We start from the raw sequence: 21,204 nt of genomic DNA on the forward strand, positions 1-21,204 counted from the left end.
AAGAATTACCATCTAACCATGCAATATTGTTTAGCGAGGTGATCACTTTTAACTAAGAAAGAAGAGGGAGGAGATCCTTGATGTTGTTTGTTTAAAAAAGAAAAGGACAAAAACAAATGACAAAAGGAAAGCAACCTATCTTTCTGTATTTCCCAGTTGAATTTGGCCCTCAAAACATATAAGGTTGCTCAATTTCTTTCTTTCTTTCTTTCATAAACATTGAATATGACATTGAAGCAGAGTGGTATTTCAGTACCTCTCTCATAAATAAAAGAAAATGGGACAGAGAGAGGCACGTAGTGTGTGAGAGAGGCATTAGGAACAGACCTTAATCTTGAATTTTCTTTGCATAAAGCAAATGACAGCAAACCACCTTCCAGGAGCTCTTCACAAGATCTATAAATAAAAAGTTATATTTGGGTATTTGCACAAGGTGCCATTTGAATTGTATGTGCCAGCCCAGTACAAACTTTCATAATGTAACCTGTGGGTTCCGCTGCACTCATCAAATGTGCTGTGCCATCATTTGAGTTCTTTAATAAGATCAAGCCAGCATTTTTGAACCTGATAGCTAAACAGGGGATTTTCATTTCCAGCCCAACCAAATTCCAGGGCCTGACATTAATACTAGGTCAAATAAGCAACACAAAAATGGAAATAAATCCGCAGTTGAAGGCTGAAAGGGCACACATATTTCCTGACGAGTCTGAATGTCACTTTTTTTATAGGAAGGCAATACAATCATGGTCAACGCATGTGTGTACCAGGTGAGGCAGTCCTTCTGCATTATGGATCAACATTAAATTTGTTTCAATTCATCCGGTTTCTTGTTCTGTGCAGTATCTCTTGAAATTTATAACGTTCCTTTTAAACTGCCAGAAAAGAAAGGTTTGAAAAGGTCAGGCTCTGTTTCCTATTTCAGGAAGAATATGCTAAGTTAATAAGTGTTATTTAATAAAAGGCAACCAATCTTTCAGGTGCATCTGCAATGAGAGTTGCCGTACATCGAGATTTTTCTCTACATTCCTTCTCTGCATGTGCTCTCTGTGATTCATAACCTAGGACAAAATACCACTCCAGTATCCAGGTAACAAATGAGGATATTTTCTACCTCTGCACTCCACTGGGGATAAAGGTGAGCATAGCAGTCATAGCACAGGAATGTGGATGCATCCAGATGTAAATAATGTCTTCCGCTCTCTGGCAGAGTTTTTAGTGAATATCCAGTTAAGACTGATAATCACCTTGGAATTAACATATGTGGTGCAGGCCATAAATAAATGCTACAGCAAACATTTGCATTTTTGTTTCCATTTTCTTGCTTTGGGGTGTTATTCTCCTCTTTCTCCTTCTCCTTCCCTTTTCTTCTTATTTCTATTCCATCTTTTGACTGTCCTGAAACACATTTAAAGCAAAAACAACAACAACAAGCATTTATGTTGTCATCACATCAGAAATAATGCCAGATTCTGTTGAAGCTAATCAAGAGGGTTTCCAGAGCAAACAAAACAAATGAGCAGTGGAAACAAATGAGGTGAGGAAGAGGGGAAGAATCTTCTGGAATGTCTGACTTGGTGTAGTTGGATATTTGCTTTAGCTCTTTTGTTTTCATGTTTCAAAAAGTTTGGTGACATACAAGGAACACCGGGAGAAAACTGTCTGGAAAATTGTATCTTCCTCTATAAGCCTATTTGGGATGGACATTGATTTTTTTTTTATGAGAAGCCCTTCACTCACAGAATTTCTGGTGGTCTCCATGACCTTTTCCAACTTTTGGATTGCTGTCTCTACAGAAGATCAGCTCAGTGCACTTTCTCTATTTTCCTTCTACCAGCAGGCAGAAACCATTTTAATTTGGTAGGCTCTGGAAGCATAGATGGATTTTGGCCGATGAACTTGTGTATTTTCAATATACTTATGGTGTGTTTTACTGTGTTTTTAATTGCATTTCTAATTGTGTTTTAATTACATCATTGGTGTTTTTTTTTTATCTGCTTTGAATTATACATACTGACAGCCAGAGGGGATACAAATCTCATAAATAAATATTTCACTGAGTTTGATGGAGAAATTCAGGCATTCCAGTTCTGGTGGTTGTTGTTTATTCGTTCAGTCGCTTCCGACTCTTCGTGACTTCATGGACCAGCCCGCGCCAGAGCTTCCTCTCGGTCATCAGCACCCCCAGCTCCCCCAGGGACGAGTCTGTCACCTCTAGAATATCATCCATCCACCTTGCCCTTGGTCGGCCCCTCTTCCTTTTGCCCTCCACTCTCACTAGCACCAGCATCTTCTCCAGGGTGTCCTGTCTTCTCATTATGTGGCCAAAGTATTTCAGTTTTGCCTTTAATACCATTCCCTCAAGTGAGCAGTCTGGCTTTATTTCCTGGAGGATGGACTGGTTTGATCTTCTGGCAGTCCAAGGCACTCTCAGAATTTTCCTCCAACACCACAGTTCAAAAGCATCGATCTTCCTTCTCTCAGCCTTCTTATGGTCCAGCTCTCGCAGCCATATGTTACTATGGGGAACACCATTGCTTTAACTATGCGGACCTTTGTTGTCAGTGTGATGTCTCTGCTCTTAACTATTTTATCGAGATTTGTCATTGCTCTTCTCCCAAGGATTAAACGTCTTCTGATTTCCTGGCCGCAGTCAGCATCTGCAGGAATCTTTGTACCTAGAAATACAAAGTCTTTCACTGCCTCTACATTTTCTCCCTCTATTTGCCAGTTCTGTACACCCTCATAAAACTATAATTCCCAGGATTCTTAGGAGGGTGCTATGACAGGCATACAAGCATCAGATCAGTACAAAACTGCAATTTAAATAGAACCTGAGCAAGTCTGTTACTGGAGAAGCATAATCACAGAGCAGGCATTCTTGAAACAAATTTGCATTTTGTGGAATAGCCTTGCAGAATTTAAAGGTTATGTTGAAGTAGGGTTTGTCACCTACATTTACAGACACTATAATCTAACCAGCCACATGAAGGTTCCACAATCATGTCTCAAGGCCCAACACTTCATTCATATCTTTTAGGAAACAAAAAACTGGTTGACAAGGAGTTCCAACATGAAAGCAACACTCTACATTCAAGAGATGTTGTACAAAGCTAATTATAATAAATATTGCATTGTAATGGTTGCATGGTGAGAAGGAATAGCATCTACATCTTTGTACCAGCCAATTTCTGGAGGGAGAAACATTCAATATGATAAATGACTACCTTTTGTGGCTGCCCCAAAGTTCAAAAATGAGTTCATTTGCCAAATTCATTTGTTTTTATTTTGTTATGCAACCCTGTTAAAGAAATCCCCGTGAAGTTGATGAAAATGCTTCCCTTCCTTTGTTTGACAAGCCAGCTGGCAACGAGATATAGAAAAAGTTAAGAGTAGAATTGGGCATAACAGGCTTTTTGGAATTCAGTGGTTGACTTTGTTTGTTTGTTCATTCAACAACATTTCTATCCTGCCTACTCTAAACAAACTCTATGCAAAGAATACAATTTTTACAGCTCTCCTAACAATTAACTATGTTGGGGCAACTAGTTCTTAAGAGCAATGTCTTCTAGAGGTATGGGGCAACTAATGAGAAAGCTTGCTTCTGGCATCACTTCTGCCACTTCATCTCCTGGAACTCCTCAAAGGACACCTTGTGATCTGCAGAGGGACAGGGGCCACTTGGCAGCAATCCTGTCAAGCGCCCTTTTTGTTTCAGACATCAAGGAGGCTAGAGATGAAACTGCCAATGCTGGAAAACGTTTCAAGTGCATGCTGGAGTCCAAACTGATGTATAAGCTGACTGAGGCACATCATCTTAATGGGTCCCTTTCTGTTGAGGAGGTTGGTATTGGTGACCATCCACAGGCTGACCAGAAAGTGATCTGATCATGATAAAGGACAAATAGACATGTCCTCTACCTTCAGATTACCATCCATCTGCTCTGAAGTAAAGCTTAGTTCCAGCATGTGTGAATTGGGCCAAATTTCCCAAAGGCATGGCTGCCCCTATAATAACAGTAACACTGCTACTAAAAAATCCATTTTGAGGACCTCAGTTGCAGAGGACTAAGTGCTTAAAAAGTAAAGTGCCAGAAAGGCAAACACTGTGGAGTAACAACAACAACAAAAGATCTACCCAAAGGCCAACTATGTAGATCCAAAACAATCCTACTTGTACCCCAAATAAGTGACTCACAGAGGAACTAGAATAGCTTTATAAAGGATGACTGACCTACTGGATATAGACCCCAGCATGAAGACAGTGGATCTGCACCCCACATGTCTTCATTCTAGGTGAATGTTGGAAGAGCGGTTTTATTACAAATATTCTACTAAGGGGCCAGTCTCAACAGCTAAAAAATGTGAGCATTTTATGAATATTTTTGACTCGAGGGCCATCACCTGCACATTGGATGGATGTGTTTCAGTTGCACTCTAAAATGTACTCCCTCCCCTCACTCACAAATTGATCAGGAATCCTTTGTAAAACCCACCACCCTGTTTCAACTGGCAAATCTGAAAACTTTGCTTTGGTGAAGCTCCATCCCAAATAATTGCAGACATATTCTTTTCTGAGCTGTTCCTCAGCATATTTCCTGTCCAGAGGGCAAAGTGCATTCATATTAATGCTGCTCTATCACCTGTGAATGGATTGATAGAAATTACTTATGGTGGATTAAGAAAGCTGTTTTTCCAATAAACAGTATTACATTATCACATTTCACTGGCTAATTCTACTACCATGCATTTTCTCCTGAAAATTAACATGATATTCAGAGAGAAAATAATTATGTGTCATTTATAATCCTTTAACTAGATAAAAATAAAATTTAAACTGTTAGGCACTTATTTTCTCTGTGTATGTGGGGGGAGGGGACCCCTCTGGAATTCCTACACTTCCCTCATGTGGCATATTCGTGTAAAAGCTTTTCTTAATTGTACCAAAGTGTCACTGGAAGGGTTAGCAGAAACCAGAAACATTTTCAGGACAAACATGGAAAGTGTGGGATATAGTTTGGAAGGATGTTAAAGCTAGGATGGGTGGAACATTCCTATCCGTATTCCTCAACTCATGACATGAAAAACCAATTCCATTCGGAAGGTACATGATGAAGCTGAATGCCATTAACTGATGAGAGCAGGAACAGCAGAAAATCACAATATTGTGGGAGCTACGTTAGTTGTGAGAAATCCTTTGAGTCTAACTCAAGGTCTTGTTTATTACCTATAAAGCCCTGCATGGCTCGGTCTTTGTTATTGTTGTGACATCTTCTCCAGGTAGAATATACCTGTCCAGTACATATCAGCTGAGAGTCACCCCCTGAGATGTTAGGAGTATGGAGACCCAGATCAGGCCTTCTTGATCATGGTTCCCTGATCTTGATCAACCCCATTGCTCTAGATTATCCTGCGCACACACATACAAACACAAACACCAATTTAGAAAGGCTGCTATCTTATATTTACCAACGCTGTTAAGACCATGCTTTTCCATAAAGTCTTGTGTTTGTAGGGTGCACGATGATTGGGGGCAACTAATAGTTGGCTATGGATTTTTGTGGTCATATACAGTAATTCTGTCTATGAGTCTATTATTTTATAGTTACCTTTGATGCGAGTTCATTTTGCAAGATGTAAACTGTCTGGAATCCTTTGATGAGGAAGCATATCAATAATTATATAAATAAATACCAATAAAATTAGTAGGGTTTCAGAGGAACTGGGGATTATTCCCAAGGGTCTGCTGCATGATCCAGCAGAGGTCCTAGCCACGGCCTGGAATAGGGCCGTGGCCGGGGCCTTGGACAGGATCGCGCCTGTGCAACCTCTCTTGCCTCGTTCAACCCATCACTCCCCATGGTTTATGGAGGAGTTGAGGGTTTTGAAGAGGGTTAAGAGACATCTGGAGCATTGCTGGAGGAAGACGAAGACTGAATCTGACCGAACACAAGCTAGAGCCGCTATTAAGGCCTACCTTGTGGCGGTAAGAGTGGCGAAACATGAGTATTTCTCCACTCTTATTGCATCCACAGAATGCCATCCGACGGCCCTGTTCAAGATCGCTTGATCTCTTCTGGGTCAGGTAGATCCAGGGACTGACTTACAGGGCTGTTTGGAGGAGTTTTCACAGCATCTGCAGGATAAAATCGCTCAGATCCATTCGAAGTTGGACTCTAAGTGTGAAGCGGAGTCTGGGGAGATGCCAGGGGAATGTACTTACCCTGTTATCTGGGAACAGTTTGATCCTCTTGGGCCTGAGGAATTGGACAGGATTCTCTGGACTGTGAATGCAACCACATGTCAGCTTGACCCATGGCCTTCCTGGCTGATAAAAACAGACCGGGAAGTGACTTGTGGTTGGGTCCAGGCAATGGTTAATGCATCCTTGAGGGAGGGGGTATTTCCGGCTGCCTTTAAGGAGGCGCTAGTATACCCCCTCCTCAAGAAGCCATCCTTGGACCCTACTATGCTGGGCAATTTGGGGGAAAGGTGGTTGAGAAAGTGGTTGCGTTGCAGCTCCAGAGAATTCTGGAGGAAACGGATTATCTGGACCCCTTTCAGTCAGGTTTCAGGCCAGGATATGGGATGAAAACCATATTGGTCACACTTATGGATGATCTCTGGCAGGAGCGGGATGGAGGGAGTACATCCATCCTGGCTCTCTTGGACCTCTCAGTGGCTTTTGATACCATTGACCATGGTATCCTTCTGGGGCAGCTCATGGGGTTGGGGATGGGCAGTGTAGTTTTGCACTGGTTCACCTCCTTCCTCCAGGGCCATTCCCAATCGGTGGTGGTAGGAGAGAAGAGATCCAGCCCTTGACCACTCCATTGTGGGGTGCCGCAGGGTTCGGTGCTCTCTCCTCTCCTATTTAACATCTACATGAAACCGCTGGGTGAGATCATCTGTCCCCATGGGGTGAGGTATCATCAGTATGCTGATGATACTCAGCTATACATTTCCATCCCGGGGGAAGTAAGTGATGCAGTCTCCACCTTTTCCAGGTGCCTGGGGGCTGTGGGGGCCTGGATGGGGAACAACAGGCTTCAACTGAACCCTGGTAAGACAGAGTGGCTGTGGATTGATGGGCCCTCAGGTTCCAGGAAGTTGTCTTCTTTGGTTCTGGATGGGGTGGCACTTCCCCATTCGGAGCCAGTGCGGAACCTGGGGGTCCTTCTGGACTTGCGACTCCTGCTTGAAGAGCAGGTGGCAGTCATGGTCAGGAGGGCCTTTGCACATCTCCGGTTGGTGCATCAGCTACGCCCTTTCCTGGATCGAGATGCCCTCTGGACAGTCACTCATGCCCTTGTCATCTCTCATATAGACTACTGCAATGCGCTCTACATGGGGCTACCCTTGAAAAGCATTTGGAAGCTTCAGCTGGTCCAGAATGCAGCTGCGCAGACAGTTAACCGGGCTGTAAAATCAGCCCATGTGACACCACTGTTATGCGAGCTGCATTGGGTACCAGTTTGCTTCCGGGTCCAATTCAAGGTGTTGGTTATCACCTTTAAAGCCCTACATGGCATAGGACCAGGGTACCTGAGGAACCATCTCATCCCCAAAACATTGACCCATCCCACCCAGTCAGGCAGGGAGGGCATGCTACGGACCCTATCAGCAAAGGAATTTCATCTAGTGGGGTCCAGGAGGTGAGCCTTCTCTGCAGTGGCCCCTGCCCTTGGGAACATCTTGCCCCCGGAGTTGAGACAGGTTTCCTCGCTCTCGGACTTCCAGAAGAAACTGAAGACCTGGTTCTGCTGCCTTGCTTGGGAAGGGGAGAGAGATAGCTCCACCTGGGGATGGCTGGCACCATAGCACCTTTTCGTGATCGTGTTACATCTCCACTTGGATTTTACATTTGTTTTTATGTATATTTTAATGTTAATTTTAGGTGGTTATGTTTTTAGTGTTATTTGATTGTAAACCACCCAGAGTCCCCCATTGGGGGAGATGGGCGGTGATATAAACTTAATAAATAATAATAAATAATAAAATATCAATAATTATATAAATAAATGCCAATAAAATTAGCTACCTTGCCTTCTTTTTTCCTCATTATCATAATAATCACTCAGGCGAATAAAAATACCCTCTGACGCTTGAAATATACCCTGCCTTGACACACACATGTAAATCATTCTGTTCTTCAAGCTGGATAGACTATTGCATAACTGGAGATACAACATTTGCTTTAAAATACTTACTGAAGTCATCTAATTTTATTTGGCCAAAGGATTAGTCAGCATATTGTGAGCCATGGAGAAAAATGGGAAGGAGACTATGAGTCCACAGGAAAGGAGCTCTATTAGAATTATTCTCAGTATCCTCTTCTACATTTTGCTGGTCATAATAGTTAAGCCACTTGAAGGCAGCATTTTGACAAGGGAACAATTGCCAGCATGTTAATTTTTACCAACATATGGTCACTCCAATTCTAATTAGATCCTTCTCATTAGACTTGTCCTTCCTCTTTCTTAGAGCAGGGTTTAACAACCTGATGAGCTCCAGATACTATGGATATCAGTCCCCATAATCCCTGACCATTAGCCATGAAGTCTGTGGTTTATGGGAGCTACGATCAGAGACATCAGGAGCCTGCTTTAGGAATGGTTTTCTCATTCTTTTCTTTAGGTTAGCCATCTCCTCCATCACTGGAAAAAACGATTTGGCAAACAACAGCTTCCCAGTTCATTACAATTCTTTGTCTGAGCATTTGTGAATAATTACCTGCCAATTTAATTAATGCTAAACATTCCACCTCCGTATTTGTCAGGCGCCTCATGTTCCCCAGAGTCTCCCAAGCATGTGCTACAGATTGGTTCCTTAATGGTTAGAAATTGACTTCACTCACTTAAATGATTGTATTCTCCAATGAGGTCTCTATTTGTCTACAACTATATAAGTTAAATGCTTTAATTATGAATCATGGGGCTTGATAACTTATAGTTAGGCATCATCTTAATTGGCTGTGATTTAGCATATAGCTTTGCATAAATTATTATGCTTCAGATGTATATCTTAGCTAGTGTAATCTACTTCAGGTGGCTGTACTGTACACCACCTGGAGGCTTCCAAGAAGCCTCATCCAAGGCCTAAAAGCAGGAAACAGTGAAAAGAAGGGCAGAAGTGCAGGGGCAGTTCAACGTGGCAAAGACATGTACAGACAGAAATGGAGTGAGTTCATAAATAAATAAGCCTGACTCAACTCTAGCTGCCCAGAGTCACTAGTTTGAGATGGGCAGCAATAGAAATTGAATAAATAAATAAATAAACTCTACAAAATATGCTTTTTGGCAGCTAGGGAATATCAATTTGGAGTCCAACAGCTTAAGTGGTGCTTAAGGTGTTGGACAAGACCTGGGGACCTAGGTTCTACCCTCAGTCATGAAAGTTCACCTGGTAGCTCTGGACCAAACACTCTGGCCAGTACTCCAACCTACTTCAAAGGGCTGCTGTTGTGGGGATCAAATGAGTGTGATTCACAGGTAAGCCACAACTCGCCCTTGGAGGAAAGGTAGAATATAAATCTAACAAAGGAATAAAAATAAATAACTGTCTGAAGAAATCCAGATTAAGCCAGCCATTGCAAATATCTGTCCAGCTTATGCTTGAAGACCCCCAATGAAGTGGAGAACTCCCTGCCTTCTTCTAGATGAGTGGTTCCGCTCTCCAACTTCTCTTGCCATTAGGAAGTTTTGTGAGCATTGAATCAGAATTTGCTTACCTCTCACTTAAAGCCAATTTTCCATTTTCTACACTATGGACCTTCTTCTGCAGGACACCCATTCAAATACTTGGAAAGTGCTTTTGTGCCTGTTCCTGTTATATTTTCTGAAGTCTGAATTCAATTCCTTCAGTTACTCCATGTTTAGTCTTAGTTTTCAATCCTCTCAACATTCTTGTTCCTCTTCCCACCATCCATCCCCTTCTGAAGCCTTTTTAAAATGTGTGCCCAGAACTGGATACAACACTCAAAATGGGGTTTCACCAATGCAGAATAGAATGTGACTGTTGGATGTAAGAGTGATCTGACTGCAACATCTGTCATCCCGTGGACTGATCCTTCTCTTGTCCTCCCCTGCTTGAACCTTTAGCTGAAGTGAGACTATTGTTTTTTGTGACTTGGAAACTTCTCTGGGGAAGTTGACAGGATTGTTTTTGAAAATGAGAATTGCTGTGGACTTGTTGTGGGTAACTGGTGAAGTGGCGATGCTGAGTCAACTTTCCAACTCTTCTTCTTTATTAGCTTCACCATACAGACAGAATCTAGCCAGACTAAAGGTTTCTAATTGAGCTAAAGGGAAAAATACCTAAAGCAGTCTAAGGTGGATCCAGTCTGACTCTCTTCTTAGGCCCACCCACAGATTCCAAACTGTGGGAATGTATATCAGCCTGGAATGCACTCTCCCGCAGCCCTGAGCTCCATCACAGGACTTTCAACAGGCATTGCTCTGCTATATATTAAAACAGCCCATCTTTTTCAAGCTGCTGTACAAAGCTTGAAAAGTGTGGCTCCTTCAAGAATCTCACAAAAGGCCTTTTCCCCAAGCTGAGTTCAAGTACTATCTACCATACCTGCATCAGCAGAAAAGCATTCCAGCACAAAATTTGCTGACTCCATTGCCATCCTACCTCTATTGCCTGTGTTCCTGGTCATTGGCAGGGAAGTCAAAAATAATAAATGACAAAGCCTATGGAGCTCTGAAGCTGTCCTTGGACAGTGTCAGAATAAAAGGTGGCTGTTCTAATACCAGAATCACCAAACAACACCAGACATTACCAGACATAAAAGCTGTCTCACTCATAGGCTGGGAGTGAGATGACAGCAGTATCATGGAGACATAGCAGAAAAATGATGTTGCCAGGACATGTTTGTGCTAAAGTTAGGGACAAGACGGAAAGGCTTGACTGACTGACTGACTGACTGACTGACTGACTGATTTAGCCACCCATCTCACATACTAAAGCAACACCATATTTTCTGAAAACCTGTAAGAAGAGACTTTGCTTCACCGAGTAATGGAGAAGTATTATGCTCAAACCAAGTCCAGACCACTTTCAAATAATGTTCGAAGCAAGCACAACTCAGGCATTTTGAAGCCACTTCACACTGTTGATTTAAAATTTAGCTTGTGATAGGCTAAACGTCTATAGGCTTGTTTTCTTTTTGCCTGTTAACTGTACTACTGCCGAGACAAACTTCCTCTGTCCTGTACACATGCTGTCCTAACAGCCAGGAACCACGCTGAGGCAAGGAGTAGGTCTCTAATGTTTTATTACTGCTACATTAGACAGAAAATCCTAACAAACTGAAGAAGCGTGGGAAAAACCCAGACAGATAAACCCCCAAAGTTAAGGCGGGTCTGATCTGTGTCTCTTTGAATGGCTGCTTAACTCCTCAGTACTACGCATGCGTTTTCCCCCCTGGATAGGGGCCCCCTCCAGCTCACCATCAGTACTCATGACACATGCATTTGATTTCTTTTTTCCTATGTGAAGAACTTTGTATTTATCTCTGTTAAAATTAATTCTGTTATGTTTAGAGATTGGTTGTGTTCAAGCAGTGTAGTCATTCCTTTGTTGTTGTTTATTCGTTTAGTCGCTTCCGACTCTTCGTGACTTCATGGACCAGCCCACGCCAGAGCTTCCTGTCGGTCGTCAACACCCCCAGCTCCCCCAGGGACGAGTCCGTCACCTCTAGAATATCATCCATCCATCTTGCCCTTGGTCGGCCCCTCTTCCTTTTGCCTTCCACTCTCCCTAGCATCAGCATCTTCTCCAGGGTGTCCTGTCTTCTCATTATGTGGCCAAAGTATTTCAGTTTTGCCTTTAATACCATTCCCTCAAGTGAGCAGTCTGGCTTTATTTCCTGGAGGATGGACTGGTTGGATCTTCTTGCAGTCCAAGGCACTCTGAGAATTTTCCTCCAACACCACAGTTCAAAAGCATCGATCTTCCTTCGCTCAGCCTTCCTTATGGTCCAGCTCTCGCAGCCATATGTTACTACAGGGAACACCATTGCTTTAACTATGCGGGCCTTTGTTGTCAGTGTGATGTCTCTGCTCTTGACTATTTTATCGAGATTTGTCATTGCTCTTCTCCCAAGGATTAAACGTCTTCTGATTTCCTGACTGCAGTCAGCATCTGCAGTAATCTTTGCACCTAGGAATACAAAGTCTTTCACTGCTTCTACATTTTCTCCCTCTATTTGCCAGTTATCAATCAAGCTGGTTGCCATAATCTTGGTTTTTTTGAGGTTTAGCTGCAAGCCAGCTTTTGCACTTTCTTCTTTCACCTTCATCATAAGGCTCCTCAGTTCCTCTTCACTTTCAGCCATCAAAGTGGTATCATCTGCATATCTGAGATTGTTAATGTTTCTTCCAGAGATTTTAACTCCAGCCTTGGATTCCTCAAGGCCAGCTTGTCGCATGATGTGTTCTGCATACAAGTTGAATAGGTAGGGTGAGAGTATACAGCCCTGCCATACTCCTTTCCCAATCTTAAACCAGTCTGTTGTTCCGTGGTCTGTTCTTACTGTTGCTACTTGGTCGTTATACAGATTCTTCAGGAGGCATACAAGATGACTTGGTATCCCCATACCACTAAGAACTTGCCACAATTTGTTATGGTCCACACAGTCAAAGGCTTTAGAATAGTCAATAAAACAGAAATAGATGTTTTTCTGAAACTCCCTGGCTTTTTCCATTATCCAGCGGATATTGGCAATTTGGTCTCTAGTTCCTCTGCCTTTTCTAAACCCAGCTTGTACATCTGGCAATTCTCGCTCCATGAACTGCTGAAGTCTACCTTGCAGGATCTTGAGCATTACCTTACTGGCATGTGAAATGAGTGCCACTGTTCGATAGTTTGAACATTCTTTAGTGTTTCCCTTTTTTGGTATGGGGATATAAGTTGATTTTTTCCAGTCTGATGGCCATTCTTGTGTTTTCCAAATTTGCTGGCATATAGCATGCATTACCTTGACAGCATCATCTTGCAAGATTTTGAACAGTTCAGCTGGGATGCCGTCGTCTCCTGTTGCCTTGTTATTAGCAATGCTTCTTAAGGCCCACTCAACCTCACTCTTCAGGATGTCTGGCTCTAGCTCACCGACCACACCGTCAAAGCTATCCCCGATATTGTTATCCTTCCTATACAGGTTTTCTGTATATTCTTGCCACCTTTTCTTGATCTCTTCTTCTTCTGTTAGGTCCTTGCCATCTTTGTTTTTGATCATACCCATTTTTGCCTGGAATTTACCTCCAATGTTTCTAATTTTCTGGAAGAGGTCTCTTGTCCTTCCTATTCTATTGTCTTCTTCCACTTCCGCGCATTGCTTGTTTAAAAATAATTCCTTATCTCTTCTGGCTAACCTCTGGAATTTTGCATTTAATTGGGCATATCTCCCCCTATCACTGTTGCCTTTTGCTTTCCTTCTTTCTTGGGCTACTTCTAGTGTCTCAGCAGACAGCCATTTTGCCTTCTTGGTTTTCTCTTTCTCTGGGATGTATTTTGTTGCCGCCTCCTGAACAATGCTGCCAACTTCTGTCCAGAGTTCTTCTGGGACCCTATCTACTAAGTCCAGTCCCTTAAATCTATTCTTCACCTCCACTGCATATTCCTTAGGAATATTAGTGAGCTCATATCTAGCTGATCTGTGGGTCTTCCCTAATCTCTTTAGTCTGATCCTAAATTGTGCAAGAAGAAGTTCGTGATCTGAACTACAGTCAGCTCCAGGTCTTGTTTTTACCGACTGTACAGATGTCCGCCACCTTTGGCTGCAAAGGATGTAATCAATCTGATTTCAGTGTTGTCCATCTGGTGAAGTCCATGTATAAAGCCGTCTCTTAGGTTGTTGGAAGAGAGTGTTTGTTATGCAGAGTGAATTGTCTTGGCAAAATTCTATCAGCCTGTGTCCTGCTTCGTTTTGTTCTCCCAGGCCATACTTACCTGTAATTCGAGGTGTCATTTGACTGCCCACCTTAGCATTCCAGTCTCCTGTGATGAAAATAACATCTCTTTTAGGCGTGTTGTCCAGTAGGTGCTGCAGATCCTCATAGAACTGCTCTACTTCAGCTTCTTCAGCATTTGTGGTTGGGGCGTATATTTGGATCACTGTGATGTTAGATGGCTTGCCCTGAATTCGAATTGAGATCATTCTGTCGTTTTTTGGGTTGTATCCAAGCACTGCTTTAGCCACTTTACTATTAATTATGAAGGCTACTCCATTTCTTCTGTGGTCCTCTTGTCCGCAGTAGTAGATCTGGTGGTCATTTGATGTGAAGTGGCCCATTCCAGTCCATTTCAGTTCACTGACGCCCAGAATGTCTATCTTTAATCTTGACATCTCACCAATAACCACATCCAATTTGCCCTGGCTCATAGATCTTACATTCCAGGTTCCGATGGTGTGTTGATCCTTAGAACATCGGATTCGCCGTTCACCACCAGCACCGTCGGCCGCTAGCCGTCCTTTCGGCTTTGAGCTAGCTGCGTCATCACGTCTGGGGCTAGTTGAGCTCATCCTCTGTTCCTCCCCAGTAGCGTTTTGACCATCTTCCGACCTGGGGGTCTCATCTTCCGATGGTATACCGACATATCTCTGGTTGTACTGATCCATTTAGTTTTCACGGCAAGAATACTGGGGTGGGTTGCCATTACCTTCCCCAGGGATCGCATTTAGTCTGACCTCTCTGTCATGACCTTCCCGTCTTGGGTGGCCCTTCACGGTTTAGCTCATGGCATCATTGAGGTGCTCAAGCTCCAGCACCACGACAAGGTAACGATCCTTTGCTGAAGAGTCATTCCTTAGCATTCAAATTTGCAATTGCAGCTATCTTAATTATTTGCTTGATGGAAATACTTGTATCCATCAAACAAACACAGTGCGGTTCTCTTTCTTGCATAATTAATAACTTTATGGACTGCTGATGCTTGTCAGAATCATGATACATTTCTTCTATTACCGTAGTCTCAATGAAAATAAAATAATATAAGCATATATAGACACACATAGACACACACCCCAGGTTTTAGCCCCAGGAAGGAAGGCGCCATTGATATCCATCAGTAACTATTCCAACCACTGGGGCGGGGGGATGAGGGGCGATCAAATTTTTAAGCCATAATGTGCTGGGATGGGGTTAACCCTTACTTCTCTTCACTTGAAATCCTATTGGACAGGTCTATATAGCTTTCTTAGTAATAACATGGAAGAGTTTCCTGTTTCCTTCTTCTAGGATGTTTTATCAACTTCCCAGTTTAGCACTGGAGTCCTCCATCCAATCAGTACCCAGGACCAATCCTGCTTAACTTTCAAGGTCTGCCAAAGTTGGTGTGGGAGATGCATTGGGAGCTAGAGTTTCACAAGGCAGGAATGGTAATGATGTCAACTTTCAACTTCTGTCTAGCTCCACATCTGAAAAATAGAAACCAAGGTGCCTGTAAAGCCATGGAAAGATGGGAAAAAGAAGCACTGGATTTACCTGCAGTGGTGTTAGGCAGGACTCTACCACATGTTATCAGAGGGTAATCCACTGTTTTAAGTTTCTTCATTCTAATGAAATATAGATTCTTACCTAGCTGTGCCATGTTGAACATCTGGGAAGCTTCAGGCCAAAAGACCTGACAGCTAGTTTGCCCTCTCTTCACTTTTCATGCCTGCTAAAAGTCAGAACAATGGCTACCGACCCATTTCTCCCAATGTCTTGTTCAACATTCGTGGCTATCTAGATGGACTAGCTAGTCCAGATCATAAACCAGTTATCCAGGAATAGAACCCACACCACATTAGATGGTCTTACTCTATCCCAACAGTGCCCTAGTAGAAACTACTATAGTAGCAGCAGAAATTGTTTGGCCCTGGGTGCCTCCTTCCTTATCAGGCAAATATGAGGGAAATCCAAATAAGTTTACTGCATTTCTTTCTCAAAATAAACTGTATATCTCTCTGAGGCTGTAGAATTTATCTTCCAAATGAGATAAAGTATGTTTTTAATAAGCCTGATGACTGCAGTGGCTGCTGCAAACTGTGCAATCCCTTACTGATCCAGGCCATTAGTTATCTTTTATCTAAGATGACCCACTAAATTCCCTCTTGCAGCTTCTCCTTCAGCCCTGAAATGGCCATCTGTTATTTAATACATTTTTGCAAAACCAAAGCTTGTCCAATGGCCTAATTTCTAACAGAGATCCATAATTCATGGCCTGTTTTTATTTCCAACTATTGAATGTGTAGCTCCACCTTTTCTTGGACTATCAGCCATGGTCAGATAGGAAGATTGAGAGGATCAGTACAACCTTGGAACAATGCCTTCATTGTTAGGTAAATTTTCTGCAAGGCTATTACTAGGTTCTTTTACTCACGGCTTTATTATGTTTATAACAACTGCATTCATGCCTTCACTTGGCTGTCACCCTTTCAGCCTACTTATAGCTTCCAACTTCATTTTTTTTCCTAATGTCTCCCCGCCCTCATGCATCTCTTGAAACTTTCAGAAGCCTCATGGAGTTCAATGACTCCTTCATGAACAGCTAGACAATGCCAAGGCCTCTGCTTGCTCTCTGCTAATCACCACTGCGAGGAAGTCCTTCCCTTCTTTACTGAAAATTGCATATGGTTGTCCACCAAAATCTCCCCAATTCTCAACCATCCAAGAACCTGAATGCTATATTTATTGGAATTGTGGTGGCACAAGTCAGTACAGTGGTGTTACAATGCAGCTTCTGCCCACGCTGAAGAGACAGGCAGTTTTTCAGTGGTTCCTACTGGTTCAGGATCTCCTTCCTTGCCAATTATGCACCTTTCTCAAGCATCCCATTCTTCTCCTATCTCAGTAGAAGGGCAAGAGCAGTTCAAAATGGAACACATTCTGGATTCTCAGCACAGGAGAAGCCAGCTTGAATGTTTGATTCTTTGGAAATATATACAAAAGCAGACAATATCTATTATATTGAGCCAGGGGAGGTGCAGCCATTGATTCTTTCAGTACACAAACATCTTCCCAAACTGAATTTTAGCCTTTTGTGAAGAGGCCAAGTAAATGTATATTTGATTTCTAAATTTAAATGTAAACATGGAGGAACTCTTTCTGCTGAGCACTGGGTTTGATCTGACAACTGGCTTTGCTTGCACAAGAGTTAGTAGGATCACAGCAGAAAGTCAACAGGAGGCAGTATCAATCTGATGAAAGAAAAGATGCCAAAAACCCTATCATGCAATGAGAAGTAAGTAAATAATATGACATGAATAATTCGTGTGCTGTGTTTAGCCTCTCTGTTTTTTTAATCCACCAGTAGAATATGGCTGAAATTATCTCATTGCTTTTTGTTTCCTGGAAACAAATGTGAATTTGATAGAAATGTTTCTTGCTTAACTGACAATCTGACTAGAACAAAATTCCTCGATCTGCCCTTGCCACATGTTTTGATCTACTGCTCCCATTATATTTGACCACAAACCATGGGGTTGGTGGCCCACTAGATCTAGAGGGACTCATTTTATTGAGATCTTACAAGTTTTCCATGTAACAAAGCAACTGGGCTCATACAACACCTTTACATGGTGACAGGTATGAAAGGACATTCAGTTTAACTTATCCTCAGTGTGAATGTGTGTTGTATTGTGTGTGTGTGCATGTCATTCTTTTCTCAGCTATTTTACTCCTATAATGTAGTTAGTGCTAAATGGTGATTGGCTTAAATTTACTCATTGAGCTTCTACAAAGGTGCACCTGAGCTAGGATCAACTGAGTCCTGTTCCAACAGTTTAAGCCAGTGTTTCTCAGCCTCAGCAACTTTAACATATGTGGACTTCAACTCCCAGAATTCCCCAGCCATTATGCCAAGTTAAAGTTGCCAAGATTGAGAAATACTGGTTTAAGCATTGCACATGCATACAGTACACATACAATATCTCAATATAGATATTGAGAGCCAGTTTGGTGTAGTGGTTAAGGCACCAGGCTAGAAACTGGGAGACCATGACTTCTAGACCCATGTTAGGCACATAACCAGCTGGATAATCTTGGGCCAGTCACTCTCTCTCACCCTTAGGAAGATGGCAGTGGCAAACTGCTTCTGAAAACAGGGCCAAGAAAACTGCAGGGTCTTGTCCAGAGAGTCAGAAGGAGTCAAGACTGACTCAAAAGCACAAAAAAGAGAAAGAATAAAAGATATGCATATACATGGCAAAGATGTGATAGTTTGTGCTTCAATGTGTTGTACAAACCCAGCCCTTGTCTTTGCATGTTAACCAGGCCATCACATGATATTCTGATATGGTTTTATGTGTTTCAGTATAACAAGTCATGTGAACATAACCATTTTATTTGCTGACTTATTTGGGGGGTTTAACAAGTTGTTTGAACCCAGAAAGACAAACAAATTCCATTGAGTTGGATGGGATGTACTCTTAAGTAAGTTAATATAATATTTTGCCTAAAGGTACTTGTTAGCTATGATACTTTTGTGTTGTGTTGGTTCAGCACCAGTTGGTCCAGAAATTATTATCTAGAGTGCTTAATTGGTACTGCAGTACTGGAAAACTCCATAGTATCCATGGTTCTTTGAATGCTAGCCATGGAGTTCCCAGAGGCAACCAACATGCTTAAACAATCTGTCAGCTAGATCACACAAATTAATACAACATTGGAATGGTTCAGCTTTTAAATCCCAGTTCATTTTAATGCCAGAGGATCTTCAAGCAAAAGAATGAAACTGAGATTTGGGACATGCATAATTAAGGAAACATTGTGTGAATAAGGATATCCCTGGTCCTCCATCCATTCTTGTAGTAAAGCCAGGATACTGATCATTGAGCTGTTATTGATATTATGTATTCACTAAGATAGGGAAGTGTCAGGCAAGGAATTGGGCTGAGGATCTTTAATCTGCTGCTCCTTTTCTGAGTGAAATTAATGTGTATGAATTTGTGGACACCTTAGCACACTGATACTCATTTTGGGAATGTGCAGAACCAGCCACTGGGAGCCTTGCAAATGGTTTTACCTAGAAAGGAAAGAATGATTGAAGAGAAGTTCCAACCAAAAAAAATGTGCAGAATTTGGAAGCCTGTCCAATAGCTAGATGGGGTGAAATTTCTGCTCTAATCTTTTTCTCCCTAGTACTCAGTGTTGCTTATTCTGAATTTTGAAGTTGTTTTAGGTATGTATTTCATTAGGTAATTCAAACATTGTTGGATATATCGTTGGAAGTACGACAGCAAAGGGGCTGCTCTTACAGCAGCAGGAAATCACAGGATCAGGCTGCACCGGCTTCAGAAAAGGGCCCAGAAGAACTGCTTTGGATCATGCATGAGCACAAAATCTTTCTATTATTCATTAACCAGCACATCTTTTTTCAGGCTTCTGCAGATAGCTGTGTAAAGACATGGCTGCTTTAAAAATAGCAGTAAGATAGGATGTATTTCTTCTATATCACTTTGATGCTTACTCTGGTCTACAAAACATTACTAGAACACCTGGTGCTACCACCTATTTTCAAGGGAATTTACTGCTATCATGAATATAAAGATGAAGAACATTCATATTAGTTCATGTGGGGGAAGTGCCTTCAAGTCAGTGTTGACTCCTGGCAACTGCCTGGACAAGTCCCTGCAGTTTTCTTGGCAAGATTTCAGAAGTAGTTTGCCCTTGCCTCCTTCCTAGGGCTGAGAGAGAGTGACTGGCCCCAAATCTCCTATCTGGCTTTGTGCCTAAGGCAGAACTAGAACTCACGGTCTCCCAGGTTTCTAGCCTGGTGCCTTAAGCACTACACCAAACTGGCTCTCTTAAGTTCATGTATATATCAAGGAATATTTGATCAGCTGAAAATATAGGAAAATCAACATACCAAATGCATGTGTGAAGCAGATCTTAATGAGTTTTGTGATAAAGACAGCTTTAAAAATAAATAGAGACATGGCTTCATTGAGTTAAGGGGCACAGGGAAGCGCTAAACTACCCAGTTAAAAGGGGATGATCTCTGAGTGGCATACTGTATCTCTAGAGCAGTGTTTCTCAACCTTGGCCACTTGAAGATGGGTGGACTTCAACTCCCAGATTTCCCCAGCCAGCCATGAGTTGAAGTCCACCCATCTTCAAGTGGCCAAGGTTGAGAAACACTGCTCTAGCCATACACTGGAATGCAAAAGTCACAATAGAATCTATTTGATTTAATTTAATACAAATTGAGATTCAATTAAATGACAACTTCTCATGCATTTAATAATTTTTCTGCCCTGTCATAGTTAAAAGTAAAATTTGATGGAAGATTTGGAGATGCTCTGGACCTGAGTTTTCAGAAGATGTGTCCTAACAGCCAGGAACCACGCTGAGACAAGGAATAGGTCTCTAGTGCTTTATTACTGCTACATTAGACAGAAAATCCTAACAAACTGAAGAAGCGTGGGAAAAACCCAGACAGATAAACCCCAAAGGTTAAGGCGGGTCTGATCTGTGTCTCTTTGAATGGCTGCTTAACTCCTCAGTACTACACATGCGTTTTCCCCCCTGGATAGAGGCCCCCTCCTGCTCACCATCAGTACTCATGACATCACCCTCCCCTCCAGATTCACATTCCATTTCAGCCCCCTCCCTTCCAGAGGTCTCATAAGAGTCCATCTCCCCCTCTAAGCTCCCATGGGAGCTGGGCAAGGATGGAAATTCTTCAAAGGAAAACTCCTCCAAGGACGAATCAGTGCTGCTCTCCAGGTCTGATAATGCTTCTGGCCCAGGTGGCTGCTGCTGGAAAATAGCTAGATAATTAGAAGATTCTTTCCCCCTCCCCCTTGGGAAATGCAAGCCCAAGGTGGAGGGCTGTGGCTCTCCCTTCTCCTCTGTCTCTGGCCTCAGTCTCAGGCGGGGGGGAGGTTGCCAACTTATGAACTCCTCTGCTTGGGATTCCTCTGCTTGCTCAGTCAAGTGAGGAATCTCTGGTAGAGTGCGAGGCTTGGGTTTGTGATGGAAAAGCTGATGGAATCGATGAACCAACGTTGGTGCATGCACATCTCTGGCATTCTCCCATGTGCACTCTTCCTCAGGGTACCCTTTCCAGTGTATTAAATATTGGATGCCCCTTCCCCTCCTCCTAGAGTCCAGAATTTCCTCGACTTTGTATTCCTCCTCCCCCTCCACAATTACTTGAGGTGAGGGGGGGCATTTGCGATCGTACGGTATGTGGGGGAGGGTCTTTGGCTAGCAA

This window comes from Candoia aspera, chromosome 3 (genome assembly GCF_035149785.1).
Source record: "Candoia aspera isolate rCanAsp1 chromosome 3, rCanAsp1.hap2, whole genome shotgun sequence".
In the NCBI taxonomy this organism is placed as follows: Eukaryota; Metazoa; Chordata; class Lepidosauria; order Squamata; family Boidae; genus Candoia; species Candoia aspera.